Source organism: Scomber scombrus, chromosome 15 (genome assembly GCF_963691925.1).
Source record: "Scomber scombrus chromosome 15, fScoSco1.1, whole genome shotgun sequence".
NCBI classification, from domain to species: Eukaryota; Metazoa; Chordata; class Actinopteri; order Scombriformes; family Scombridae; genus Scomber; species Scomber scombrus.
Genome location: NC_084984.1, coordinates 26,504,240 through 26,531,513, shown reverse-complemented (window position 1 = coordinate 26,531,513; position 27,274 = coordinate 26,504,240).

Sequence of the window (27,274 nt, the reverse complement as noted above, 5' to 3'; positions counted from 1 at the left end):
ATGTTTCTGTTTGATAGACACTCACATCGGGTGACGGAGGCATTGCCAGAGCTGATTCCTGCCTTTAAAATGTATTATTAAGAAGTACCTGTCAATCTTTAGTCAACGAGTCAGTGCATGTCTGTCCAACAGTCTTTTAATCCATCCAATTCTTTGGTCCAGAGTGAGATATCTCAATGTATACAGGTTACATTTTCAACAGACGACAAAATGTAAAGGTATAGGTTTATGTCACCAAGGTGCAAACTCGAAGAACGCCACCTTTACATGAGTAAATGCAAGATTTGATCACTACCATAATAGACTGCCTCTAATTGCCATAATAACATTGGCTTCTTATTCCACTCCAATTGTAGGTTGTGAAGTTCCATTCACAGAAATGTCAGCCAATAGTAACATAAGAAAGTTTGATGTCAGAAATACCAAATTTAGCTGTGACAGTACTTCTATTAGGGGACCAGATAAACTAGACATACTGTGTTACTGTGTCATCAAGGTAAAAGTTGTAATGAACAGAATGAGCTTGTTATCCAGATCTTTATGCTGTAGAGAGCGGCCTTGTCATTGGCTCAAAAAGTCTTGATATACAAGGTTAAAACAGAAAAAGAACTAAGCTCTGCACAAATAAGGAGACGTTCAAGTGGCAAGCAATGCTGGAAATGGTGCTTCGCCTCAAGTACTTGTGGCTTTTGTGTGTGTTTGTACTAAACAGTAAATGTACTGCAAGTATATGGGCTTTTTATTCTACCGACCTCTTGAAGCACTCTACAACATATGCTAATATTCACTCATTCGCACATTTTCATACGATGAATCTGAATCAAACCAGTGACCTTCCGATTAGCAGAAGACCCGCTCTACTTCCTGAGCCACAGGCGCCCCACCAAGTAGTTCAAATGTGATGAGTTATATAAATGGTGAGGATGGTACAGTGTCGCCCTGAAGGTATTCTAAGTGATGGATGTAGTTGCGTAAAGAAGGAAAAGGGTCATTTGGATAGGATAGAGAGATTGGATGTACCCCACCCCCCCTCCATTCCCAATGTTAAGTGATTGCAGGTTGACGCACATACTGGCTACTGTACCAGGACTGCTTCTTCTGTATGACTTACCCTGTGTGACACACCGCAACATGGCTGGTGGGTGTTTCTCAGCGAATCAGAACAGATGACTGGTAGAATCAGTCCTGAAATGCTGCCACACAGCGATATGAAAATGAACCGTAGATATTATAAGTGACCTTTTCTCTGATGCTCAGGTTGTTTGATGTGAAGCAGCAGCAAAGTGAATAAGCGAAGCAGTCCAAGTGTCTATAAGTCAGCGGTCTCTAAAGATAAAAAATCATCTTGTTAATGATAGAAGAAGGAGAGCATGTTTCAGCTTTCGCTTTCTTCGTCCTCATTCTCGCAGATACGTGTATTCACGAGTCACTGCCTTTACATGATATTTACATTATTGTCAATGGAATACTTTAACTATGATGATTTATTTAGCGTTGCAGAACACAGTAAGTTAAGTATGTTTAACTACAGCAGACGTTAATGACTCCGTGACATGCTATATATAACCTTAAGCACTGAAGTCAGTAGAAGGAATAGCTTTTATATTTAGAGCTCAAGTCAAAACATTTACATCCACTTTTCAGACTAAATGTTCTCTACTGAGCAGCAGCATCAATATTCCAACACCCCCTGGAACTGCCGGGGGGGTCATTTTTACCCCCTGCTGCAACATTTCTTGTTGAGTTCATTTTCATTCTGTTTTTTAAATTAATAAGTAAGACTTAATGAAATAACTATTTAAAATGCAGCTTATGGGTTTTTTTTTTCATTTTACAATTGCTTCAGGCTTTGTCATTTCAGAATCAAAAAAGTGAAATACATTTTAAAATCCATCAATAAACTGTAAATTAGGTCAGGCTTATAATTAACACATTTAAATTATTGAATTATTGTAGAAGAAGAATGTTAAGTAGAAGCTAAACTTTTGGATACATGTGTTAATTACACTGCTGGGAATAAAGAAACACACTATTTATTCATTTTACATTTGCATTACAGATCAAAAAGGTCAAGCACTTTCAAAATGCATCAATAAACTGTAGCCTATAACAAACAAACAACTGAATAATTGACATATTTTAATAACTATTTAATTTGCTAGATGATTAATACTCCCATTGTATAAACACCAGGGGGGTAAAAATGACCCTGTGTTCTAGTGTTAAAACATTTCTTCATGAAAAAACTGAATGCAAACACAAAATAATGAAAAAACAAAACAAAACAACATTTCTTTGCTAATCCTTGCAAACTAGGTGGGTCTATATTGACTGCTGATCTACTGTGCATGCTGTTCTGTAGCCTTGGTTGCTAAGGTCGTTGCTAAATGTTATTTACGTTTTCCACTGTTCCAGTTCCAGCTCTTAAAGAGACAGGAGCCAAAACAGCCTGTTTCAGACAGAGGCTGAACTGAGCAGCTGCATAAAGGGTCAGTATAGTAGTAGTAGTAATAGTATAGTATAGGGTCTGTAGCTCTCTGTCCTCTCAAAGGTCAGCACTATAAAGACAGCTTGCTATTGGTCAACGGTGCAAATCTGTGAGTCAAAACCAAAATTAAACCTGCATGGATTCACTTCACCCCCCCCGAGCCAGTCCCCTGATTGCGGCTGTTTTTGCCAAATGTTGCCATTTTAAATCCCGGTGTGTTTTTACTCTCAGCAGAGGGGAAAGTACTATAGATAAAATATTCATGTTCCGCAGCCACTCACCGCTACAGTGCTCCACTCCACCTGAAAAACTGAACAGAAAGACGTAAAAGGGCAGGTATCGTCTAAGGATAGGGTTCAGACAAAGTTCACGGTTACATGTGATCCCTGTCTTTCAGAGGACTTCACTCAAACAGATCAGGATTCATTTGGATTAGAAGAGATTTAAAGACAGAAATTTGCTTTAAACGTCTGGTGCATTTGAATGGAGACTAATAGTAATTAATTAAATGCAAAATTGTAGTTTGTGTTAATTGTGTGGAGAGAAATGAAAGTACCTGTGTTTAGAGACAAGATAACAGACAAGCTGAAATAAAGACGTGTGTGTGTGTGTGTGTGTGTGTGTGTGTGTGTGTGTGTGTGTGTGTGTGTGTGTGTGCGTGTCTGTGTGTGTGCTTGTGCCCACTGAAAGGAGTTTACCCTCATCTCCATGACAATCCACACTCATCGCCCCATCTGTCCCACACACACGCGCACACACACTTGTGACTTCATACAGTGCTGTTAGTCACACACAGCGAGGGGGTCGTGGCAGATGTAGTGGGATAGAAGAAGGGGCTGAGGAGGAGGTCATTGTTGGCTTTTTGACTCACACACACACACAGCAGATGGGGCTTCCTACAACAAAGACTACTGCCGCCACTATCCACTAATAAACTGACTGTTCCTCTTAGAGAAGTGAGTTTATTTAAATAAATGTGAATGTTAATGTTTGAATGGATTAGAAATGATGCTAAACTTTTTATTTTAGCTGAATGATCTGAACGCAGGAGTGTCCCCCTTATTATTGTGATGATGAAACCAGGGTTATTTCTCAGATAAGGATTATCAGGATTCTTGAAGATATATTTCATCTCTTATCCAAAAATATGTCTTCAGTTCTGAGGAGGAGCTTCTCCCATCTCTATAGTTTCTGTTCTCCATGTTTAATTTATCAACAGACAATGACCTGAGGGGAAACTTTTCGTTTTTGTGTGAAAGTGCTGATTATTGAAAAGACAAAGATTACACTCTATGATAAATTCCACATATTTAATTTTCTAACATTCTCCATTTTGTTTATTATTTTTCTTAAAAAGCAGAGTTTTGTCAAGTATCCCCGACGTTTATATTTCAGTGTTGATGTGTGTTTTGCTGACTTAAGACGGTATGTCATTAGTCTTTTGTCAGGTTATTGTGTAATTCAGTGTTTCACTGGACTCAGCTGACCGAGTGTGTGTGTGTGAATGAGTGTGTAATTTCACATGATTTGAAGCACAATAGCACAATTACCTCTCTTTGTCACTTTCAGCTGCGGTCCTCTGATTTCACCCTTTCATCTGAGTGTGTGTGTGTGTGTGTGTGTGTGTCGGGGTGGAGTGGGGGGAACAAAAGCTGTGTCACCAATTGGTAAAAGGTAGATTTTTGGATCAGTGGATAAGGTTAGGGTTAAGTCTCCAGGAAATGAAGATACGTTTGAGTTTATGTAATGTCTCCATAAGTAACCTAGGACGATATTGCGTGTGTGTGTGTGTGTGTGTGTGTGTGTGGGGGGGGGGGGGGGGGGGGGGGGGGGGGTGTATTGGTGTCAAGGGGGATGGCCTGTCCAGCAGGGGACAAAAGCTAAGTCCACAGTTGGTGAAATGCTGATTTTGTGTGTCGGTTAGGATTAGGGTAAGCCTCCACGGAAATGAATGTAAATCTATGTAACGTCCCCATAACTGACCTAGGACAACATGTGTGTGTGTGTATCCGGAGCTACACATATACACATTTAACGAACAGTACAAGTTCAATCTGAAAATCGAATCTATATATGAAAATGCTACACAAAAAAATCAACCAGTTATTAATGGTGAAATAAATAAGAAATGAATTCAGTGATAATGAAATGTTTCGCTAGTTGCAGGTGTTCAAACTGAGATTTCATTATATCAGATGCTAGGAAACCCACTGGTGTATGATGAGGTGATGAAGTGCTGTGCGTGGGCTTCCATAGTAAACAGTAGTAGCAGGTGTTTTTTAATGTGCGTTTTATACTTGCTAATGTGTGCTGCACTTTATCATCCTCGACAGCTGCTGGGATTGAACGATTTAAGGAGGATATATCTAATAGTGTCTTTTTTCTGACCGGTATTGCAAGCTTGACACATATTGGGGTTATTTTGCCGAGCGCATCGCAATCTTATCCGGTTACTGTATGAAAAGAATGAGACTGCTTCACTCCTGAATCCTGCAGGTCTTCAATTACAGATTTTAAGGTTGATCAGCTTAAAGTGATTTATTACATTTAGTTTAACTCTCGATTCTATCCAACTGCTGTCAGCTATTTACACTGAACATTGGTTGAGCTACTCGTCTGTTATTGAGTGTTGATGTAAAAAAAAAGAAAAAGAAAAAGACTCCTCACTCTGTCGGTTTTTTCATAGCTGGCCAAAAAAGAACCAGTCGGCCCATTTGTTCAAACATCCAAACATACAGAGTGGTGTTCCCTCATCTAATAAACTATCTTTGGCGGCAAAAGGCTGATTCAGCATTACACCTTCTTCCTAATGTATTCTGCCTGCAGTCCATTAACGCAGTACGTCTCCACACACCTTGAACCTGACCACATCAAACCCAGAGTCACTGAAACACCCATGTATGAAGAACCTTTAAACCCAAATCAAAGAGCATTGACTGTAGATCAGAAAAGAACACAGAGGCACCATTTAATGAAATCACAGCAAACCAGACCCCTGCTCCGATTGACTGATTTATACTGGCTTCAGAAGTACGCTAATTAGTTCATCTGTAATCATTTCAAAATGCAGTAAAAGGTTATTTTCACAGAGACGATGGATTTTTTATTTGAGCTTGTTAGTCAAACAAGTGTTTCTTCTTTTTTTTCTCTCTCTGTGTTGTAAAATAGGGAGCGTCCGCCTGCAGCGGCTCTGTGGAAAAATGCTTTCATTCAACTTTTTAATAAGTTTCAGTTGTGCTTCATTTATATCTGAAACAAAACAACAGAGGAAAATAGTCTGTGAGCAGTTCTGTGTGTGTGTTTTACTTCAAACGCGCTAACTTTATCTCCTCTCGGTCTCAGTTATACCCACATGAATTACTTTACCTCTTTTTAACCTCCGTACCACAGACAGCATGCAGATGATGTAACATTATTCTACTGCTATTCCATCAAGTCCTGTGAGCCTGGTCAGGTCGTTGCTGACTTTAGGGCTACATCACAGACATTTTCATTGTCTTAATGTCACAAGAATGCAGTGTAGGATGCACAATAGGCAGCCATAAATTTAGGGGAAGGCTCCTTTAGCCTACATTACCAACCAACCCTCCCACTAATTTGACCTCAACCCCTAAAACCAGGTTTTAACCCTTAAAACAGCCCTTTTGAAAAGGTGAGGACCGGACAAAATGTCCTCAAACTCAAACTGATCTTCACAAAGATGTAAAACAAGAACACACACACACACACACACACACACACACACACACACACACACACACACACACACACACACACACACACACACACACACACACACACACACACACACACACACACACACACACACACACACAGCAGAAGGAGGCAGCTGGACAATCGACATCTGTTCAGTCTTTTATAAACGCTGACACTCCCTCCAACACCACTGCTGTCACTGTGTGTGTGTGTGTGTGTGTGTGTGTGTGTGTGTGTGTGTGTGTGTGTGTGTGTGTGTTTGTGTGTGTATATATATATATAAGGGATTAACTGTTGACTTGACTTTGTTTGCCTGTGTGTGTGTGTGGGTAAGTGTGTGTGGGTGTGAGTGTGTGTGTTATAACAATAGGGGCGGGGTGGCAGCTCTCTAAAAATGTCCTTAAACCGTGTTGAACCTCCATAAGACTCTAATCTCATGTAAATTATAATTTAATTAGTGAATTTAAATAAAAAAAGGCTTCAGAAATACAGTGTGTGTGTGTGTGTGTGTGTGTGTGTGTGTGTGTGTGTGTGTGTGTGTGTGTGTGTGTGTAAGCTGCTGACTTCACTGTGTGCACAGGATTAATTTCTTACTCTGTGCATGAGCTGCATTATTATGAGTCACATTCAGTGTGTGTGTGTGTGTGTGTGTGTGTGTGTGTGTGTGTGTGTGTGTGTATTGTGTGTGAGGAGCTCCAGGGACAGAAGTGGGGGGGGGTTCTGGACTTACAAAGCCCAGCAGGGCAGCAAACTCTCAGCACACTGAGCAGGCCAAGCCCCCAGAACCCTCTGGAGGCTCTCCAACCATCTGCACTATATATTACACTACATTATACTATACTTAATTATACCATACTTTATTTACAATGCAGGACTATATTATCCTATACTGTTCTTTATAGTACCATACTATACAATGTTGATCTGTCCGCTACATCACAACTACTGTTTGGCTTCGATACATAGCTTTCAGAGAGAATCTTAATAACACAGTGGGATGTAAAACTGTGTGTATGTTTGTGTTGGTGGAGCTCCAGGGACAGCAGGGGGGCTGTCTGGCCTCCCAAGCCCAGCAGGGCAGTAGGTTCCTGGGAACGCCAAGTGAGCCCGACCCCCTGAACCCCTCTGGAGGATCTCCCACCATCTGCACCTGCGGCACCGGCAGACAATAGTTATTATGTTATAGCACGAGTACACGTGTTAGTGGAAGCGTAGCGCCGAGCTGTACCGTGAGGTGTTATTAGTTAATGTATTCAATAAATCACTAGGATGTTGTTTTTTTACTTCCTGCACCTGAACTCATCGTACTAATGACATTGATTTGCTTTAATTTAATTATTGAATAGAGGATTGCTACTTCTAATGGTCTGTTTGTACAGTTCTAAAGTTTATTGTGTGCAAATATCTGCTTTCAGTCCTTTCTTGTATTTAACACTTAGGCTTTTTTTTCTCCTCTATCTGGTTTTAATGTGACCTACAAGCTGCTCATTTTCCTCCTCTTTCCTCTGTGCTGTGAAACTTTAAATGTTAAATATTTGACGCAAATTACAGTCAGTGCTTTCTTTTGTTCTGATTATTTAAAAAAAAAAAAAAAAGTTAAATCACAGCAAATGTTGCTTCAGTCAGTATTTTTTCTGTAGGAGAGAAACCCTCCAGAGGGCCGAGGAGCGGTGAAACAAAGCGTATGAGAAAGACCAGCTTTTTTTTTGTGTGTGTGTGTGTGTGTGTGTGTGTGTGTGTGTGTGTGTGTGCGAAGCCTCAGGCAACAGCAGCATGTTTGCTTCATCCGTTCTGTCGGTTTAATAGTCACTTCGGAACAAAAGGTGCAGCAAGAGATTGGAGGAAAGTGGAATAAAGACATTTTTTAGCAGTTATTTTATTACGCTTTCTACATTTCACCTTGGATTTTCTCCTCTTCTGTGTCTCCAGTGTGGAGAAAGAAGAACATTTAAAGGAAGTTTAACAGTTTCTGTGGAGACTCTCTGGAACTGACAAACACACCGATTCAATGTTATTATATTAATCGAAGCAGCCGCTTAGATAAAAAAGGTACATCATTTGAAATTCATGAAATATTTCAAGATTTTGAAAGATGATTTTCATTTGACTCAGTATATAAAACATTTAACTTAATGCAGGTGTGACGCAGAAGTGGACACACACACATTAGATTACCCCATATGGGAGTGCACTGATTGAATCGTGTGTGTGTGTGTGTGTGTGTGTGTGTGTGTGTGTGTGTGTGTGTGTGTGTGTGTGTGTGTGTGTGTGTGTGTGTGTGTGTGTGTGTGTGTGTGTGTGTGTGTGTGTGTGTGTGTGTCAGGTGCTCAAGTCTCTCTTTTGTTCTCCTGATCCTTTCACTCTCTTTCCAACAAAGGCTCTTAATGAACTGCAGTCTGAGCTTGGAACCGATCACTTCACAGCTAGAATGAACAGGGGAGACTGATTACAGTTACCCCATATGTTGTATACTATGTATTATATGAAGGGAATGACTTGGGGGAAAAAAACATCTGAATGAAACCATGACAAAATCCAGAATCTTACTTTTTTGGGCAAACTCCTAACCTATTAGAGAAGGCCAGAGTCAGGGGGTGGGAGGTCACAGCTGTCAATCAATACGTGAACGCACTTCTGGCTCATAAGTCCTCTTGTATTAAGGCTCCTGGAAGACATGGCCGTGCTCTGACTTTACTCACAGGCCAGTAAACTATCCCCATACCTGCATGTGTCGATTTTAAGAGGAGGCGAGACATCGATACAATCACGTCCTCTCTTCTTCTTCTGTCGGCGCTACTCTACAATATTAACCCCTTACATACTGTGAAAGTCAAATTTGACCAGTTTTGATATTTGACAGCCTTAAAAAAAACACCCCAAATGTATTTTACTCTGAAATGTGATGACTTTTCATAAAGTGGCCCAAAATACACAAAAACGAAAATATTTTAAATGTTATACTTTTGTATAGATGCTACAAATGTTTGTCCATGAATCAATAAATAGTCCTATGAATCAAGGTTTAATCACACATTTATTGATCAGTCAGTGATTCAAAATTTGGTATAGATAATTCTTAGACCAGGTCAAAATCGACCCAGAACATACTGTGTGGGTGTAGAATATGAACAGCATGTAAAGGGTTAAATCATTCTGGATTATTTGTGCATTTTTTTGACATTGATATAAACAGTTGTTTTTTTCTTGAACAGTCAATAGAAGAGACACTGAAGGTTATCACGGGTTAAGTGCTCCTGCTGGCATTGTAATGTAAAGGTCAGATGTATAAATCTTATTATTGAAGGATAGAGGGTTGCCTGATTGTTAGTGTGATCCAGTCCAGCCTCCGTGACCGTGTGGACGCTATAGGAAAGATTTTATGTTTGTGAGATCCCTTCCGGCTATGTATAAAGAAGGATTACTGCTGCCTGCTCACAGAGCTGGAACACTTAGTAAAGCTTCAAACTATTTTTGTGGGACTGAGTAGATATGTGAGTAACTTTCAGTTTGTGGCTGCATAGTGGAATAGTAAGTAAGTAGAAACATGAGAAAACTGCAGATAAACTAAGTAGAAAGCGAGTATTTTCAGCAGAAATTGACATTTGTCATTGTGATGCAGAGGAGTGACTCTAAAGCAAAAGTAATTCTTCTGCTTTACAAAAGAATAAAGAGGCAGTGGAGCAGCCTGCTTGCCCAGTAGTTACAGCTCATTTCACATACCTGCAGCATCTCTGGTTCGAGTCCTTTGGTGCATGTCATACCCATTTCTCTCTCCCCTTGTTTTCAGCCTCTTCACCACTAATCATCCAATAAAAACAGGCAAAAGTGCCCCAAAAAATGAATATAAAGATACTTCACTAAGTGCTTCTACTACAGACTACAGACTACAACTCCTCCTGTGGGCCTACAGTACAGTATACACATAATAAATGACAATATGTAGTACAATACAGTTGTAATGATATCAAATATGTCTTCATAGCAGAAGATATGATTGCTGTACATTAATAAACACCTAGAATATCCTTACCTGCTTACAAGTACAACTGCTAATAACTGTTAGGCCTGTCACAATAATGACGTCATCGACTTATCGTACAATAACGTAATTATCAGCATGTCTATATATCGACTCTAAATAACTCTGTCCTCAACCATAATGGCAGTCTGTGTTTTTACACAAGTGTAGCACCCACTCTTCAATCCCACCCCCCACCCCCTTACATTATTATACTATTATATGATCATTATATCAGTGGTATACAATGATCTTCAAATGAGGATAATATCGTTTATCGCGATTATTTCTGAGACAATATATCGTCCAATAAAAGTAGTTATAGTGTAAAGAAGCTGTATTGAAGCTGATCACATACTGTTCAGTATATGTGTGTGTGTGTGTGTGTGTGTGTGTGTGTGTGCAGGTTGGAGGACAGTAAGAGGGCGTGGACACAGGCAGGGTGGATCAGTGCGACACACACTGCTGTGTTTTATGAGGCAGATGATGTGTGTCTCCTGAACTGTGTTTTATGGTTCGTGTTTGAAAACCCAGCACAGAGCTTCATGTCCTACAAGGGTCGACAGTAAGAGAAGCTGCTGAGATTCAAAAGAAAGAAAGGAAGAAGAAGAAAAAAAAAAAGGTACAGACAGGAGGAAGAGGACGTGTTCAGCCTGTCTAACTAAACCTCGCGTTGGCTTCACCTGAATGTTACACAGAATGAGGATTGTGGACATTGTAGCTCATCTGACATCAGTTTTTTTTATCATCTAATAGAATGATACGATCCATTATGTGAATCATAGTTTCTGTGGTACAATTTCATGATCACATTCAACCACAAACAGACTTCATTTAACCTCTGAGTCTCAGTGTCCGACAGCTCTGATTAGAATTCAAAGAAAGAGGTGCGTTTAAAGGCACGCTGGCCGGCGCTCATTTATCCTGATTTACTTGAACAGATCGGCAGAGAGATGGAGAATCGGCGCAGTTAACTCGGTTTAAAAAAAAAAAAAAAAACAGGCCTCAGAAGTGTAAAAGTGAAAAACAGCACAACTGAAAACATAAAGTTTCTCCTCTGCTGTCTGAGCACCCCCACCCTCCCCCCCAAGGAAGAGTAGGAACAATGTTTTTCATGTTTCCATTCAATAAAACACTAAAAGCTTCAGCAAGGCCAGAGCAGCTGAGGATTACACCGTTTCTTTTGTTTACAGTTTACACAAATGATTCTATTAATATTACGACTGTGTAAACAAGCGGAGAGAAAAAAGCGTGAAGAGAGACGTGAAGACAGAAAGGCTTTGGTTTGTCTGCTTTTTACTTTGATTTTCACTTCATCTGTCTGACGCACTTATTAAACAAAGAGAAAGAAAAGAGGGGAGGAAAAAGGGTATGAAACATAAATTACATGTAAAGATGATTATTTTATAGTCATCCTGCTGGGGATGTTCACTGTGCAATATGAAAACATATGAAATATAGATCATGGTTCTCGTGCTATAGTATATGTATGTATAAGGTATGAATGAAACTTTTTATTTATCTATTATTATAATCAATTGGTTTATTCTACACTGGAATATTTGACTGTATCTGGATGTTATTCATCTTCAGCACTTTAGCACTGCGTTGATCTGGTCATTTATTTCTAACCATGTACTATGAGTCAATAACCCCTCCTATCCGTTCTTTAGTCTTTCTGCTTATTCATTATAGTGGCTGTGATTGTGTACTTGATATCATCTGTAATTTAATGTATCTGGCTGCTGTGACGATTTAATTGCCTTCTACCTACCTACCTACCTACCTACCTACCTACCTACCTACCTACCTACCTACCTACCTACCTACCTACCTACCTACCTACCTACCTACCTACTTGATTACTTTTTAAAATATACAACATACTTACTTACTTACTAACCCACCTACTTACTTACTTTCTTATTTACATACTCACCTACTTACATACTAACTACCTTACTAACCCACCTACTTACTTATTTTGTTACTTAAATACTTACCTACTTACGTACTTACTACCTTACTAACCCACCTACTTACTTATTTTGTTACTTAAATACTTACCTACTTACGTACTTACTACCTTACTAACCCACCTACTTACTTACTTTCTTATTTACATACTTACCTACCTACTGACTTACTTACTTACGTACTTACTTACTAACTCGCTTACTTACTTTCTTACCTACTTACTTCCTTACTTACCCACCTATACACTTACTTACCTACTTACTTACCTTCCTACTTATTTACTTATTTACTTACTTAACTACTTACTTACCTATTTACTTACTTACCTGCTTACTTATTTACCTACCTAACCTAACGTACCTACCTTACTTACTTATCTGCTTACTTACTTTCCTTCTTACTTACCTACTTACATACTTACTTACCTGCTTACTTACGTACTTACCTACTAACTTACCTTCCTAATTACTTACCTTCTTCCTAACTTGCGTACTTACTTACCTACTAACTTACTTACCTTCTTACTTACTTACTTACGTACTTACATACCTACTTACTTACCTACTTACTTCCGTACTTACTTACCTACCTACTTACTTTCCCTCTTACTTACTTATGTACTTACTTACCTAAGTATTGACCTACTTACTTACCTACTAACTTACCTTCCTACCTACTTACCTTCTTACTAAATTACGTACTTACTTACATACGTACTTACATACTTACTTACGTACTTACTTACGTACCTACTTACTTTCCTTCTTACTTACTTACTTATGTACTTACTTACGTACCTACTTACTTTCCTTCTTACTTACTTACTTACTTATGTACTTACTTACCTACTTACTTACCTGCTTACTTACCTGTTTACTTATGTACTCACCTACTTACTAACCTACTACCTTACCTTCCTACTTACTTATCTTCTTACTGACTTGCGTACTTACATACTTACTTACTTACTAAACCATACAGAATAAGAGTGCATAACAAGATGATGTACTTAAAGAGTGACAGTCAAAACCTCAAAGGATAAAGAACCAAGTGGCATCTCTGCAGTGGAAGCTTGACTGATGTTTAAGTTACATGCTTAATTAGCATTTTGTTCATTAAATCTCTTTCCTATGCACTCCCACACATTTTGCTTCCATCAATCTATTTTTCCCCACCTAATTTCCAGCATTTTCTTAGAGTATTTTTTAATGTACAAACTGGAAATGATGTGCATAAACCCAGGTGGATGGAAACACACGTATTGAGTTTAAATAGATGCAGATGTGAGCGAAGGAGAACTGACATCTCCTCTGAAGGACACCGAGCTGTAGTCACAGAGGAGATGCTAATATTTGTGCAGATGTTAATGGGGATTCTGCTGTCGATGCTAATGCTAATGTATGACATGAAAGTCAGGACGTCTCTAGGTGCGACACACGCACACACACACACACACAACCACACACAGAATGCGATTTAATGTATCAATCACACTATGTGACAACAGAGAACGTCCTGGAATGTAAATTAGTTGAGCAGTGGAAGACAAAAGAAAGAGGAAGATGAGAGGCTGTTATTTTCTGCAGTGGACCTTTTTATCTATTGGTTTCAAGGACAAAAAGAAATATATCTAGCTATCTGTCTACGTGCTAAGCTGTGTCTGTGTACCTTAACGTTGTTGGTTTCAATCTAACCCTAACAAGGACGTGAAAACGGAGAGAATCAATTACAACAGAAGTAGTGAAATGTCCATAAACCAATTGTCCAGTGTCACAGGCAACAGAGAACAGAGGGATTGATTATTGTTGGTGATGGATTACTTGTGTGTTAAGAAGTGTAAAATGTGATTTTTCTCCTCTGACCTGTGGAGTTCCTCAGAGGTCAGTCCTGGGACCTCTTCGATTCCTAATCTTCATGCTTCCTTAAGGGCGTGCAAGACACTCCGAGTGTGTCTTTTATAATTGCTAAGCCAACGATGTCTGGCTTTATGTATTTGTAAAACTCTGGAGTTTGCCTGCTTTGTATAGTTGTGACTTCATGTCTCATTGTTCTGATAAATCACAACGACATTGATGTTCTTGTCCGTGTCCCCAATTAGACATTTTTACATCAGCACCTTAGTTACTGGCTACTAATCCAAAGTCGATTTCAATACACCTAGAGGACATTTTTGATGATGGGTTGAACAGTCAGTTTTTCAGCTTTTGCTTTGTGTCCTCTTGCCTTGGCTGTTGTTAGTCACTACATCCAAGTATACAGCAGTAAGGCTGGGTATCGGTACTCAATACCTTTAAAGTATCGACTGAAATAAATCGATATCAGGTATCGAAACATCTCCCGTCAAACGATACCTGCAATCAATCCTTTTTTTACCCAGAGCTAGAAAATATAACTATTTGTATGGACTTGCTCACAGCCAATCAGTGCAAGCGTTAATGCGACGTGATTGGTCCACTGCCACAGCAGCTACAACCCGTCTGTGGTGGTGAAGTCGTTGTGTATTTCAGTTAGCACGCTTAGCTGTTCAGCAGCCAAGATGCCACCTAAACGCTTTAAAGTGTGGCAACACTACACGCCTGTTACACCAGATAAAAGACAGAGACCTAAATGTGGAATGGGTATCGAATGAAGTACCGAGTTGGTATCAGTATCACTTTAAGGGGGTACTATGATTGCCCTATACAGCATTGTGAGTTTTTCACTGCATTTATTTTGATTTTACAATCACCTGTTGGATGACTATTTCAGCTTGTCAGGTTTTATAGATTATAACTCTGTTCTTATAGATATCTAAACTCTAGGTGAATGTTGTATGTACAATGTGAACAGATACTACTACTAGCTGAAGCAGCGTGACTTTTCATGATGAACGATGTGCCAGAATGTTAATGGGCTAAGAACACCGAGGTGTACTTATGTTTACTGATAATGAAGCTTGGCAGCTCGTGCGACTTGACAGTAGATGAAAACTGGCCTAACTGGTTAATTTCACATGGACCTCCCCCCACTGCATGCACAATCTGCTTTTTAAAACATTATGCAACAGGGCCCCATGAGCTGTAATGGCCCGATTTTTCTTTAAAAGAGAAAAAAAAAGAAAAGAACCACCACAGACCAGCTTTACATTTATATCTTGGCTTCCGCCAATTATACACACATGCTCCAGTTTGTCCAATGTATTTCTGATCTATATTCTTCCACTAGCATATTTTACTACTTTCATAATTGACTTATATGCTGACCTTATATCTGAATATAGATATTTTCGGAACATAAGCAGATACAGATAGTAGCCTTGTGTTAAACCCTTAGCTTCCAGGATACTAGGCTGCTTTTTCAACCTTACATCCTACCTCAGACAACAAGCTTAATAACGGCACATACCCACAGCTGAAAGATGACATGAGGAATGTCACCTGCTTTGCTGTCTGGGTCAGGTTGCATTGAATTTTCGCTTGTACTCTAGTCTGGCCTGTCGAGCATGTGCAAAAAAAAAAAAAAAAAAAAATCCAGAAGTGGTTAAATGGAAAATACCAGTCAGCCAGTAGAAGCATTGATATTCAGCACACACAGACACACACACGGGCACTCTCACACACTGGTCCTGTAGCTCATTCTCTTTCTCCACACATCAGTGGCAGCGACGAATGAAGATTGAATACCCAGAGAGAGAGAGAGAGAGAGAGGGGGTAAGTGGGAGAGAGAGAGTGATGAAATGGAGGTGGAGGAAGGCTTACAGCTCTACCTAAAGTGTGTATTTGTGTGTGTGTGTGTGTGTGTGTGTGTTTGCTACGTCTCTGCGCTGCTTCAGTTGTCACCCCCGACTATAAACTGCGCTCTGATTGGATAAAGTTGTAAATAAACAAATAAATAAAGAGCGCATCCTGCTCTTTGTCTGTAATCAGAGCTTCAGAATCCTCTTGGCCGCTCTGCTTAATTATGCGTGTTTATGTAAATGTGGAGTGTTGATGAGATGGTAATGGATATCACAGATTGACTTTAATGGATTCTACAGAGACCCAGAATTAAAGCAGCTTGTCTATTAAAGGGCTCCGAGGTGAAGGAACACCCACCGGCAGGCCCCACCCAGGTGCCCTCCTGCTCTGGCTGTGACGGCCATGTTGGAGGCTCAGCTTTGTTCATGTCTGTTTCAGCAGGACTCAACAATCATGGCTGATCCATGAGGCTGATTGTGTCTACACCAATTCAGCTGATAGATTTGTGTCCATGGTGGCAGGTTGTTGACTGATTGACTGGCAGACTGATTGGATTTAAGAGAAATTTCAGGAGTTTTGTGGATGCTTTGTGGAGATTTAAGGATGTTTCAGGTGTTGTAGAGATTTGAGGGAGATTCAAGGAGATTCAGTGATGTTTCAATGAGGTTTAAGAATATTTCAGGGAGATTCAAGGATGTTTCAAGGAAATTTCTGTGATATTTGAGGATGTTTCAGGGAGATTTAAGGGGGTTTCCAGGACATTTAAGGATGCATTTGAGACATTTGAGAATGTTTCATGGAGGTTTAAAGAAGTTTTAAGAAGATTGGTAAGGATATTTCTGTGAGACTTGATGATGTTTCAGGGAGATTTGAGAATGTTTGAGGACGTTTCAAGGAAATTTAAGGTCATTTCTGCTAGATTAAAGGTTGATGTATAAGGTTGTTTAAGGGAGATTCATTGGCTGTAAAAAGATATTTTATTTCATGAGTTAGTTGGATTTGTGTCAGGAGGATATTGGACAATATACAATTTTTTAAGTTTATTTTCTGAGAAAGAAATACAAAAAAAAACATGCTTGAAACTGAATTATTGCAGCAGTGCTCGCTTGGGAATAAGTACGTGTGTGTGTGAGATGAGTGGCTGCGCAGATTGACAGAAGAATTAGAGGCTGTCTGCACACACAGAAGACAGGCTGATTACAATCAATAATCTATCAACCGCTGTCTGACAAGATGTATTGATCAGAGACAGAGAGAGAGAACCACATAAATACACAAAGACACACACACACACACACACAAAGACACACACACACACACACACACACACACACACACACACACACACACACACACACACACACACACACACACACACACACACACACACACTCAGTGTGAGTGTTTAGCTGTCAGAAAGCAGATTCTGTTAATAAGAAGTTAGTGGAGTCAGTCAGTTCAGTCTGCAGCTCCTGGAAGATCTGTGAATGGCTGGATTATCTTAATCCATTAAAGGGTCATTACACAAAGAATGTTTTTTTTTCATATATAATGTATATCTAGAATTCATATGGTGTGTATGATTCATGTGGCGTGTAAGTCGTAATTCTGTTTTTTAGTTTTGAGTCAGACGCCTTTCTGCTGGTCTGGAAATGTAATTTATATACAGAAAATATTGATGTGATAATAGTGACTATTAGTCTGCCAGAGATTGTTTTACTTTCACAACTTATCATTTTGTAAATAAAATGGGGCAACTTTCCTAACACTGCTTTCCTTTCTTTTACTTTCTCCTTTCTACCTTCTACTTTATTTATTTTGTACTCCTGCTTTCTTTCCAAGTCTTATTGACCTTTACACGTGGTTCAAAGCTGTGAAAATAAAGGGGGTTCGATGTAGTCTGAACCAAGAAGGAGGAAAATGCAGGGCCAAGTGTTGGAGAGCTTATCTGGCTCCCTGTGCCAGTGTCATCAAGCCAGATGTTGCTACTGGCCCAGCCCGGCACATCGTTTAATAACTGTTCAAATAGTCTGAAAAAGGGTTCGTTGGTGTGCTTTTTATCTGGTGAGACATTTAGATCATTCTGCGATCTTATGTTTGAGCTTTGAAGCTCATTCTGTGGGAACAGTACATTATTTTTTTTACCAATCTTTAATCTGTGCTAAATCCTACATTTTTAAAGATTAGAATGTCCAGAGATTTTGACTGTGTGTCAGAAAGGAGATGATGGAGGATTTATGTTAGTAGTTATGGGGTCATAGTTTCAGAATGAAGGGATGTAGCTCTTAAAGCATATAAAGCATATAGCAGATGAATGCCATTGTCAAATGACTACAGCTGTAGAGACAACCACAGTGACGCAGCGCTGTGATTGGTCAGTTTGTGTTGTTACCTACAAGTTTCTGATGTATGTTGGCAAATATGTATAAGAGCTGGATACTGGACCAAAACTAGTGCCCATTCAGTCCGATTACAATCGCTCGGGTGGAGCATACACCATAAAAAGTTTCTAGCTTCCGTGTTATGCGGCCAACTGAATATGTGTGTTTTCCCCACTGGCTCGTACCTGCTCGGCCCACAGACTTTACATTGTTAAGACATCACGGATTTTAAAATCTATTATCATGGATCAAACATTCATACTAGAAAAGAGTCATAATTAACTTTGTCTGTAGTTGAAGGTGTCCTGTCAACAGTTATACAGACGTCTCTTTTACAATGGTGGTCTATGGTGATCATTTTCGGGGTACCGTTAGCTATGACATGGAGTTCTGTGCGACCCTCCAAGGATATATACCTCCCCTGCCCGGACCGTCGCTGACCCAACGCCAAACCGGTCCTGCTGGAAGATGTTACAGGCAGCAGAACGATCACCACAGTGTCTCCAGACTCTTTGACGCCTGTCACATGTGCTCAGTGTGAACCTGCTTTCATCCGTGACGAGAACGGGAGCGCCAACGGTGGACCTGCCAATGGTTGTTCTGGTGTTCTTTGGCAAACGTGGGGCCCTCATGCCCCCCCTCACGGAGTCTGTTTCTGACATTTTGGTCAGAAACATGCACACCAGTATCCTGCTGGAGGTCATTTTGTAGAGCTCTGGCAGTGCTCCTCCTGTTCCTCCTGGCACAAAGGAGCAGATACCCGTCCTGCTGCTGGGTCGATGCCCTCTTACATCCCTGTCCAGCTCTCCCGGTGTAAACAGCCGGTCTCCGTGCTCTTGGAAGATCTGAACTACCTGTGCAACCTGATTGGGCTGCAGGTACTACCTCATGCCACCAGTAGTGACAAAGATACTAGCAGAACACCAAACTAAAGAAGAATCAGTCAGGAAGGAGAAGCAGAGACCAATTGTTTGGTCACCATGTGTAAAACCATTTTTTGGGGGTGTCTTGCTTTTGCCTCTCCATTGCACCTGTTGTGCTTCTTCAATGGACAGATTGATATCCCTGAAGTTGAACTGACTCGGTGTTATACTGTGAATAAGTGTCCTCTTACTTTTTTTTGGAGTAGTGTACTATCATAATAATATATTCAGCAACAAAAACAACAAAAAGCTGACTGACACACACCGTCACACATCGATACACAAACAAAGCATAGTAATAGCCAGACACACACTCCCCAGTCTCACACACACACACTCAGAAACATATGGTTGGTGTGTAACGGGTGTGTGAAGGTCATTAGTTTCTGTCTGGTCTCGGCAGGCTCCGAGCCTCGTTGGCACAACTTCTGCCAGATCTGACCAAATTGCCCACAACACCACAGCCAACTGCCAACACACACTGTGTTTTGTGTGTGTGTGTGTGTGTGTGTGTGTGTTGGTGTCCTCGCTCACCATACGGCGTGTGTGTGCATGGACTGACTCCACTCAGCCTGTCAACACTTAAAGGAAAGAAGAAAAAAAAGAAGCTGTTCTGCTGAAGAACGTTAATGTTGCCTCCGAGGATAAAACCTCTGAGGTGTTATTTGATTCCACATGAAGGAATGTGACAAAATGAAGATGAGATGAGGTAATACAATGCTTAATGACTAAAAATAAATGATAAAAACAAAACCATAAGAAGCTAAAACTAGGTTGAAACATTTGAAAATTGAGAAAACAATAAAATATAACTGACAAAAGGATAAAAACTCAAACCAAGACAATAAGATGAAGCATAGTGTAGGAAAAAAAAGAGAGATTTAAGAAAATAAATCAAAGTCAAGTCAAACAAAGCAAGACAAACCAGCCAACTCTTCATGCCTTCTTATTTTGGCAGGACGTGTCCATCTGGAACGGATCCAGTTCTTTCCTGCAGAGTCTCAGTCCTCATCCAGGACGCCCGGCCGGCCCCTCCATATGCTGACAGGACGCTCCGAGCGCGCTCATTAGCCCGCCGTGCCAAAAAAAACCCACGAGTCCAAGGTCAGGAGACGCCTCGTTAAGAAGGAGAACCTTAACGAGTTCAGAGATCCTTAACGAAGGAGACGGATGTTAACGAGTCCGACGAGCCGCGGCTCAAACTTTGTCGAGCTCGCTTTGGAAAGAGAAGACAGAGAGGAAAGTGATTGGTTGTTCAGTTTCTGGCTAAATAAACACAGCCTGAAGGTCGAGGACTACATTCACACTTGTTTATAATAAATTATAACAGTAATAATGCAACCAAAAAAGGCTACTTAAAGGTACAGTTACACTAAAATTCTTTTAAGAACTTCTAAAATATTTATGTCACAGAATACATTAGATTACTAAAAAATATGATGTTTTTTGATCCACTTTGGCTCAGTAATATAATAATTAGTATAATAATAAGTATACATTTATAAATCAATGATTTTATATATAAAGCAGCAAACTCAAGTGAAGTCATGTCAGGTTCCCTCTATTCTATAGTCTCAACAATAAAATAAATGTTTTCATTTTATTATGAGGTCATCATTTTTTATTTTCATATTTTATAACGTATATAGTAAATTGTTTATCCTGTGTAGAATGTTGGAGGATCAGTTATTATAATATAATTAATATGAAGGAGGGCTCATGATGTCACTTTTTTTTATTATAAACACATAATTATCAGATTGTCTCATTTTAAGCCTGCGTACATACAAACACTGTTAAACATGCAGTTAATAAACAAGGTGATACTGGAGGTACGGGATATGAAAAGAAAAAAACCAAAACAAGGTATTTTTCATATAATATATAATATAAGTTTCCCAGCAGTCAATTCATAATATGAAAAAAAATTATCAAAATGTGTCTGAGCCATAAAGAGTTTCACAAAAAAAAAAAAAAAAAAAAAAAGTCATATTATAAGATACATTTGCTATTAAACAAAGGAACAGTATGTGTGATAGTCAATAGTTTGATGCATATTACAGAGGATGGGTGTAATTGCTGGTGTTTTGAGAGTGGGCGCTTGCTCTCTTGCATTATTTATTAGATGTTAATTCTTCAAGCTGTAAACTTTGACTTGAGGTATTTTCTGTGTTTGTTTGCATCTGCAGTCACAGTGCACACCGCTCTGTTTCATAGCCTGGTCTGTAGCAGTGTGAGTTAGTCATATCAAGTGATATCTGACACATTTACTGTCTTTTTACCATCAGATTCCCTCTTAGTGTTTCCCTGTTGAGCTGTGGTGGAAGTATAGTAACAAGAAGAGGAGAAGAGGTGTAAATGACTCTACTTGAATGTGTTTTATTGGATGAATGTGAGTAAAAAAGCAGCACTGGACTTGATTCAGACATGCTCAGTCAGCGTTTTCAGTGTTAAATCAGGTCTGGGATCAGCTTGTTCAGTATTTAAACACCAGCAGCTTTTTATTCATCAAACACACACAGAGCAGTTTTAACATGAGGCTGATACACTATCTGCACCCTCTTCATTTCCTCCTTCTTCTCTTTTCCTCTTCTTCCTCCCGCTTCTCCTTCACATATGACACTATCTTCCTCCTTCGCTTCTCTGCCTTCTTTCTTTTCATCTTCAGAATACAGTAGGAGACAGTGTCTCCTTCCTCTCCTCTTCTTTATCCCCCTTTTTTTCTGATAAAAGACAACATCTTCCTCCTCCTCCTCCTCCTCCTCCTCTTTTCTGCCCCCTACTCCTCTTCTTCCTCTCTACTCCTCCTCCTCCTCAGCCTTGCAGTGAAATAAAAGATTACGGGCAGACGAGTCATTATTTTCAGTGATGGCAGCCATACATCACTGAGACTGCACCAGAGAGAGAGAGAGGGAGAGAGAGAGGGGGGGGGGGCAGAAAGAAAGAAAGAAAGAGAAAGAGAGAGACAGGGGTGGGTGGATCGAGACTGAAACAGAGAGAAACCGAAGATGAGCTGAGAGCCTCTTTCTCTCTCTTTTTTCCCCCTTTTCTCTTCACTCTCTGCTCTGTTCTCTCTCTCTCTCTGTCTCTCTCTCTCTCTTTCTCTCTCTCTCTCTCTCTCACTCTGTCTCTCTGAACCCAGCCTGTGTAAAATTAATGGCTGCTACACAGCCCATGGATCAGACTCAGTGTGTGTTTGTGCTGAAAGAGCTCAGACCACAGAAAAAATAAAGCAGCCGAACACAAACTGGATATTGATATGATTTATACTTGTTTATTGTAGTTAATTGATCGTACAGCAGCGGAGCGGCGGCGTACTTCATCAGGGTGTCATGTGATCAGCTTTAACTCGGGCAAATGTGTGATTTGTGATATCGGGCCGAGCGAATCAACATCGACCCAAAACGCTGAGGAAGAGATTTAAATGTGTTTTATTTTGAAGGAGCAGTTCTTATTCTGAACTAGTTCTCAAAATGTTGAACTATTCCTTTAATCCTTGGTGTTTTTTCTTTGTCATTTATGGTTTTACAGTAGAATAACCACATGTCACTTAGGCATGCCATATATGGTATTTTTCAGGATAAGTTAGAAACACCATCATTTTTCATGTGAGCAGTACTATAAATGCTCTAGGAGACTTTTTATGAAAAAAGTATATTGTCTTTATGTGCAGAAGTTTTCAGACAGCTCAAATATCCACATATGAAAGGATAAATGAGATTTTTAGGGGTTCCAGTGGCATAAAATACAGTGCTGTGCAAAAGTTTTCAGCACTTTTATATGTTTAGATTCTTCTCCATAATGCAGTTCCTTTAGGGAGGTTGTCTGATCCAACCCCAAATGTATTCTGCAGCATAAACAACAACACCCCAAACATCCAAAAATAACAATTCTGATCAAGAAAAACAAGAACAAGGAGTCCTGCAACAGATGGTTTTGGCCCCCAAAGAGTCCTGATCTCAACATCACGGAGTCAGACTGGGATTACGTGAAGACGCAGAAAACGGCAAATGAGACGAAGTAGTGTGGAAACTTCTCCAACATACCTGCAGAGTAGCTGAAATACTGTTTGGAAGAAGTTATTGATAAATAAAGTCAATTAATAATATATTTGAAGCATCTTCACTTTACCTTTAGTGCCCATAACTGCTGCACAGTACTGTGTGTGTGGGGGGCATTCTGATGTAATGTAATACTTAATGTAACAAAAAAACACTACATCACACATACGGTCTATACAGCTCATGACATAATAAAATACATATGAAAATAATGACGATATATTTTAAAGAATAAGGGAGAAAAACGTGGAAAAAAGGGGCAAGTTCATTTATATCTCAGTCAGAAGTTTCATAGTGGTTTATTAATTTATTGTTTTATAATTGTTTACTAGCTTGAGTGATTTTAATAAAGAGGAAAATGAAGTCAGATAGTTATCATAGTAGCAGATGATATCTTTGAGGTTATAAAAGAGAGCTTCTGCGTTTAGTGACATCACTCTGACTGATATCAGGTAGTGATATCACATTATCTGGTGGTCATTTTTTCCTTTCCAGTTCCAAGGAACAATTCCAGTTTACACACAAGCATGGATGTAGCTATAAAAAACAAAAACAAAGATGGACTTTATGATATCAAAGTGGATTTTCTGATACTATAAAGGGTGGGTTCTGCTGATTTTCATCGTGTGTTTTCTGATTTGATTTCACGATGTGATTTTGAGATTAAGGGTTAGAAATTAAGATGCAAATTGCTTCCTTCTCGCACAGAGGATTGAGTTTAATTTTGAATATTGTGTATTTTTTCATTGTAGAATGCCTCCATTACATTGATTCTTCTACTTCAAGCTGCTAAGATCAACATTGTATATACATCAGCAATGGATGAAGTGAGATTGTGCAATTGTTTTGGTTTTACACCCCCGTTACTTTATGGACCGAAACTCTTCAAAAACACACCATCCGAGTTCAGAAAGGGAATGGATGGAGAAGTGACATTTAGTCATCCAACCCTTCAGATCTGGTCTTTACAGAGTATCAGTATGGGCGCCGCGTTTGCCGGCAGGAAGCGAGGAGCGACCTGTCAGAAAGACAAAGCGCTGATGATGAGTGATGTCAAGAGGTTTGTGTGTCAGTCCGAAGGCCGACTGCACATCAAACGCTTTGGATATTAATGTCGAAAACCGGTCGACCGTCTTCCTTCGCTGTCAGTAAGGCCTCATCATTAACAATCTGACGTGTTATTTAACAGACAGACAGGTAGAGGCAAACTGTTAGCTGATTAACTTCATGCTGCGGTGAAGTTTGTCAAGGTTTATTGGAAACTACAAAACCCGAGAAGAGAACATGTGCTGCGGAGACTACAAAAAGCCCTGTGAGGGATTTTAAAAAAGCATATTTAACAGAAGTGAAGTTGTGAACCGGCTCAGTGGAAGCGGTGTTAGTTTGGGAGGCTTGTGTCTCATCAGTAATGTAACAGCGATGTCGGTCGGGGTGTATTATTCAGGCACGAGCTCACAGGGAGCGGCGAAGTCACACTCAACGAGGCTGAATGATAATTTAGCCCCTCTAATCCTGCTGAGGGACATCTGACAACTGTCACGCAGGTCCAGCTTTTTAACACCGCAGCGCTGCAGCTGCACCCCAACAGAGCGAGGGGTTGGATTTGTGCACAGATGGATGATAGATGCAGCTGGAGTGGAGAGTTGAAGTGCTTGTTCAGACCTGAAAGAGGCCAAATTAAATCTAGCACCCATAGAAAATAATCAATCATTTTATATCAACAATGGGTGCAGTGAGTCAGTGTAAATTATCACCAGCTTTATCTTTCATCTCGTTTATTTGATTTTTTGGCTTGCAACTATACTTTTACTTTGATTGAGTCTCACGGTTCTCATTTGCCGCATAGGTTAACACCGTCAAGATTGTTTGCTATTGGTCAGTGGTGCAAATTCACATTGTGAATTTATTCAGCCTTCATTAGAAAAATTGCATTGATTCTCTTGACATGAATTGTTTTTATTCTGAAATTTTGCTGTTTGAAAGATCTCGTGTGATCGGGATTTAAAGGGCCGGTATACTCAGATCTGCTAGTTACGACAATCAGACAATTTGTCATTCTAGACACAGTTTTTTCAGTCAATGACTCTTCAGTCCAGCACCTGATTTTTGTTTTGGATGCACACATCTATGACACAACTTTTTTTTAAATGACAAATGAGTGTGACAAATGTCTTCCAGAAGAGACAGCCTGAAAATGTACACCAAATCTAACCCTGCTTTTAAACAATATCACACCCCAATGTTTAACTTAGCTTTTTAGTTGTGTCCATTTGGAACAATTATAAATACTTTTGATTTCCAGCATGGAAAATTACCAAACAGAAATGACAACAGGTTGGACCAGTAGGAGGTACATCCTGCTATGTTTCATGTTCTTGCAAATGTTGAAAAAAAATTTGGTCAAATTTGACCTGTTTTGACATTTGACAGCTGTAAAAACACCCCAAATGTATTTTACTCTGAAATGTGATGACTTTTCCTAAAGTGGTCCAAAATGCACAAAAAATGAAAACATTTTAAAATGTTATACTTTTGTATAGATGCTACAAATGTTTGTCCATTGAGGCTGTTCTGGGTCAAATTATCTCTGTATCTATTGTCATGTGTTTTAGTGAAATGAATAGTTGATAGTTTTAATAAGATAGTAGTTATGAGGATTTCTTTTTATGATGTAGCAGTGAAGACTGATGGCTCTAATGGTTATACAATAAACCCCACACTTCCATAAAGTTATAAAATACATTTACATCATTATTGCTATGTTATATTTTCATGTCTTAGGTAAAATAGGACATGATATTGTGTGATAGATGTTTTTGGTGTAAAACCTAACAAATACACTCTCTCTGCTCTCTGAAACATGAATCAAGGTTTAATCACATTTATTGATCAGTCAGATTGACTATTGATGCTTTCTAAACACATCTGTGGTTCAAAATGTGATATAGACACTTTTTATGAGGGGATTCTTGGACTGGGTCAACATTGACCCAGAGCATACTGTGAGGGTGTAGAATATGAACAGAATGTAAAGTGTTAAGCTGCTTTTTTTAAATTTTTTTTTATACACGTCGGGGCTTGTTGAGCGGTTTGATTTCATGTCACAGGTTCATAGTGTGTAGATAATAGGTAACATATGAGGTATTATTTGAGTAAACATAAATAACCTGTAGAACGAAACATGAGATGATCATATCTACAGAAAAGAATTGTTTATTACCGTGAAATGACTTTGACGTGGAGTCAACAATTACCCAGAATTCAGTAGGATGTGAACAGTATGCCTCCCTCTTCTCAGTAACAGAGAACAAACATCAACATCACACAGTTGTTTACATGTTTTCCTCCTCCTCTGAATCACTGTGTCCTTGTCATGTAGTTCCAGCATCTATTGTTGGAAATGAATGTGTGTGTGTGTGAGATTTCCCTGGGCTGTTACTGCTCTGAATACATAAAGAAAACAAGTTTGCCCAGTATCCAGTATTCACGGCCCCACGGCAACATGTTTAAACTATGACTTCAATCAGAGTGTCTTTTTGTATGAAACCAAAGCAAAAGGAGAGCAGCTACTGTTCCTCCTGTGACATCATCTCAGTGGATGGTCTGTTGCACGTGTGCAGTAGCTCGCATCATTTGAATGCAAACATGAAAAAAGAAAAAACAATGTGAGCATGTGGGTGGCACGGAGGGAAAAGTCTCGCTCACACGTAGATCGGACCATTTTGAGCAACGACAAAATAAATAAAAGGAAAAGGGACAAAAACAAAGAAAAAAGAAAAAATTCACATAACAGAAAATAAGAACGATTAAAATTTAAATAAAGTAAAATAAATAAGAGCAAATAAAAAAATGAAAATAAGAAAGAATAAGAGAAAAGATTATGAAAAGTTAGCTTAAAAAACTGTTAAAAAAAGAGATTAAAAAGACAAAAGAAACAAATGAATAAAATCAATAAGAAGATAAAACTTATAAAATGATAACAATAATAAAATA